The sequence below is a fragment of the Acyrthosiphon pisum genome, chromosome X (assembly GCF_005508785.2).
Source record: "Acyrthosiphon pisum isolate AL4f chromosome X, pea_aphid_22Mar2018_4r6ur, whole genome shotgun sequence".
In the NCBI taxonomy this organism is placed as follows: Eukaryota; Metazoa; Arthropoda; class Insecta; order Hemiptera; family Aphididae; genus Acyrthosiphon; species Acyrthosiphon pisum.
Window position 1 is genome coordinate 95150318 of NC_042493.1, and position 4446 is coordinate 95154763.

The 4446-nt window shown below is 34.6% G+C and overlaps 1 non-coding gene across 1 annotated transcript; it reads right to left on the minus strand.

Annotated features, from left to right (window-relative positions):
* Positions 1-392: 392 nt before the first annotated feature.
* Mir3054 (microRNA mir-3054) lies at positions 393-473 on the minus strand. The gene has a single exon (NR_040238.1). It is a non-coding gene; the product is annotated as a microRNA mir-3054 (primary transcript).
* Between the last annotated feature and the right edge of the window lie 3973 nt (positions 474-4446).

Sequence of the window (4446 nt, forward strand, 5' to 3'; positions counted from 1 at the left end):
ATTTACAAGAATGCCTTTCGGGTTGGCGGGAGCCCCCGGAGAGTTCACACGGCTGATGAGGAAGGTCCTGGGCAGTCTCAAGGACAAAATTGTTAAAAACTATTTGTACGACTGGGTGGTAGATGCTGAAGACTGGCTGGATATGCTGGTGAAGTTAAGAATGGTCCTAGACAAATTGAGAATCGCAAATCTTACACTAAAGCCATATAAGTGTTTATTTGGGGCAAAAAGCATTGAGTTTTTAGGATTTGTTATAGGTAGAGGTCAGATCAGTCCAGGGACAATGAAAAGTCAAGCCATCGAAAAGTTCCTGGTCCCAAAAGATGTCCACGGTGTGCGCAGATTTCTTGGCGTCACTGGATTTTTCAGACGTTTTGTCCAGAATTATGCTACCCTGGCGGACCTGCCTAACCTAACCCTGGTGAGATGGTGGTCATGACCAGGGTGCCGGTGTCAACAGGCGAATCCACTAAGCTGCAAGAGCGTTATCGTGGGCCTTTGGTAGTAACAGAGGTTTTGTCCAATGATACCTACCGAGTATCGCAGCTTGCAGAGGATAGCAGACAATATTTTGCAACTACAGCTCACGTCTCACAACTAAAATCGTGGAAGATTGGGAAGGAAGAACTAGATGAAAGTGAAGGAAGGATGGCAAAAAGTGGAGAACTGTCAAAGGAAACTGCAGACATACCAGAGGAAGCTGGAACAATAACTGGGCATAACGAGGAGGAGTCAACAGATGTGAGGAGATCTGAGCGAGTAAGGAGGGAGCCTGTAAAACTTCAAGGCTATATAGAGTGATGAGATAAAAAAAAAAAAAAAGAAAAAAATATGATTGTTACATAGCATTATTTTGTACCTACATGTTTTTATTATGAAATAGGCATGTGTGATGTGTTTGTAAATTCTGTCAATACAACACATGTATATCATTATTTTTTTGGGAGAAGGATTACATCACATTTGTGAATTATGTTTTTGTAAAAATGATTTATATATAAGAATTTGGTTGTTTGAGAGGAAATAACTCTATGGGGACATAGAATATTATCAGGAATGGACGGGTGTTAACACAGGCATTGTATAGTTATATAAATAATATAAGATAAGCCCCACCGGTAATATGGGTGTAATCTAACACCAGAGTGTATACTGATTTTTACATTGTAGTCAGTCGGTTGGAGACCTGAAACGAGTTGGGTCGTCCTGAAAGCTGGGCCGAAAGATAATATTTTTCTTTGTATAATAAAGTGTTAATGTTTTCATAAAATATATAAGTTGTGTTTTTATTGTTCGAAGAAAGATATTTAACATTTGGTTGTACACAACACAAAAACCAACGACAATCAACATTGATTGTGCGAATGGAGAGCCAGTGTTGCAAACCTTGCAAAACACAGGTACAATTTCTCTCACATATCCATGTCGTGCGATAACGAAAGAGTACGAGCTAACCCCAACCATATCAATAGTAACAAAAACTACATATGATTACATTCCCAGAGTAAACATAACGGCTAATAAAAAACCATTTCAAACAAGTATGATACAGGACAATTTTCCAAATTTAAATAATTCTTATTATCCCGATTTTCAGTCATTAGCAATGAACTCCAAACAACTAGATTTATTATTACAATCGCAAATAGATGATAATATAGAATATGTAAGCGTATCTAAAGGAACGTACATAGCATTAGGAATAGGAATAGGTAATAGGTATATTAGTGTTAATAGTTGTAATAAGTAGAACAAGTCTTAAATTGTACAAACAAAATGAATTTTCTATGTGCTACATTAAAGCATTGGTCACTACAAAAACAGTAGATGACATACAGGGCGTAGAAATTAAGTAAATTTAATATGTAAATTATATAATTATTTAAAAATGTAAAGAATATTAGTTTATAAGAAAAAAAAAGAATGTAATAAGTAAAGAGACTCATGAGGGCATGGATGTTTCGTTTAACAAGGGGAGTGTTATGAATTGGTATTATTAAACATAGGAAATAAGCAATGGTGTAGTAATTAGTAAACAAATAAGAAATGTAGTATTTAGAAAACAAATAGAATTGTGAAATTAAATTATGATTGTAAATTAGTATAAACAGGTAAAATCCCGAAACTGGGAGTAAGCACTTTTTATATAGGAGGGATTGTCCTAGATAAGTTTAGATATAAGGAACCGAAAGATGGAAAGACAATTAGTGGTGATTGGACAGTGCTATTGTCTGTATATGTTCAACTTAATAAACTTTATTACTAAAAAGACGTGTGCTTGTTCCTTTATTTAATAAATCTATATTGAAACTCTACAAGTGCGAGGCTACCGACTTGTAACAATACATAAGAATATTAATACATGTCAACTCATACGAGTGATAGTGAGGGTAACAATTCTGATTCAACTGAATTAGATCCTGATTTTGTCCCACACCGAACGGTTGTACCTGATAATCTGTTTAATAAAACATTAACTAGGTTACAAAATAAAACAAATATAAATCTTTTTGATAAAATATCATTAATAGACTTAAAGGATAAAAACACAATGTTAAAACCAACGAACTTAATGGTGAATAATAAACAAACATTACTTTCGTTAGAAACAGCTATAAGACTCGTACCTAAGTTTAATGGGGAAAATTCACGGGATGTATATCTATTCTTTAGTGCACGTGACTTTGTGATTAAGACCGTAGATGAGGAATGTCGTCCTATTCTTTTGCAGGCAATTTTAACAAAATTATCAGGTAAGATTTATAGCGATAACACAACATCGAGAGGTAAAATCATGGGACTCACTTAGGGGGTTATTAACAGTTACATTTTGAGCTAAAAGAACTCCGTGTTATATTAAACTAGAATTGTTTAAAAGAGTATTAAAAGAGAGACTATTCAAGAATATTTTTCAAGAGTCGAGAAATTACTACATGAGCTGTGTAATGTCATTACAAGAAAATGAACAATAGCAGAAGCTAAAGAATTGCACGACCATATCATAGAAACTACTTTAACTTACATTGAAGGATTACCAGATAGCATCCGAAATATCATAAAAATCTAGAAACCCTTCCGATTTGGAAAATGCTATGAAAATAAGCTTAGGAAAAAAAAAAAATTTTATCAAATAAAGAAACACGACGTTTGTTTCAAAATAAATCTAACGCTAATAGCACAAATAAATATTGCAAAAACTGCCACAAAATCAATCATAATACGAATGAGTGTAGATATGCAAATCGTAGCATAGACACAGGGCAAAACAGCAAACCAAAAAACTCAAATACAAAACAAGAGACATGCGCATAAAAAAGCTGTAAAAAAGCTGGTTATTCCATACAAAAATGCTATAAAAAATAGGAGCGGATGAAAGAAAAAATAATCAACAAAATTATTCGGGAAACGGATCGGGACCGAATGCCTCGGGCAGTCATCCGGTCAAACATTTAAAAATAATAGCCCAAACACAATAAGAACCTTACCACAATAAAATTACATGACGACCATGCAATATTTCAAGCCTCACAATGTACGTCAGGAAGTGTAAAACTCCTAATAGATACCGGCGCAAAACTAAACCTTATCCGGCTTGACGTATAACACGATGAAGTTCTAGTTTTGGACACTAATATTTATCAGTTACAAGGAATAAACGACTAAAGGAAAACAAAATCATCATCAATGTAGATCAAGAAGGATGTCCTGTATAGGTAGAGTGATTTGTGCCAGCAATTGTTTGTAGCATTAAAAAATTCTTTAATTCAATCTCCGATACTTCAGTACCCAGATATCACAAAATCTTTAAACCTCACATGCGACGCCAGTAACTATGCTATAGGCTGTGTACTTTCCCAAAGTCCAATAGGTATGGACCTACCAATAGCATACGCGTAAAGAGCCCTAAACAAAGCTGAAATAAATTACAATAACACTGAAAAAGAACTTTCAAGTATAGTATGGGACATAAAGGTATTTCGACCGTATCTTTTCGGACAAAAATTTAATGTCATAACAGATCATGGAGCATCGGTATGGCTTTTCAATATAAAGGATCCTGGTTCTAGACTCACCCGTTGGTGACTTAAACTAGAGAAATATAAATACACGATCCAATACAAGCCAGGAGCAAGTAATACTAATGCCGATGCTCTTAGTCGAATTCATAGAGTTGTCACTAGGTCACAACAGAACACTGACTCAACTGACTCTATTCAAGAAACCGGAAAACAAGTAATACCTTAGGAAGACCCTCAACAATTTTCAGAAACTCGACTAAACTTCCAGAGTATTCAGAGGATTCGCAGGAAACAGGAAACAGATGAGTATGAAAGATTCTTAACAGCTAACTCTAGTCAACAAAAAACTACTCCAAATGTTCTTGAAATCTCAGGAAATATTTTTGACGAAGAGATTTTTTTAAATTCATCTCTAGTAGTATGTGTA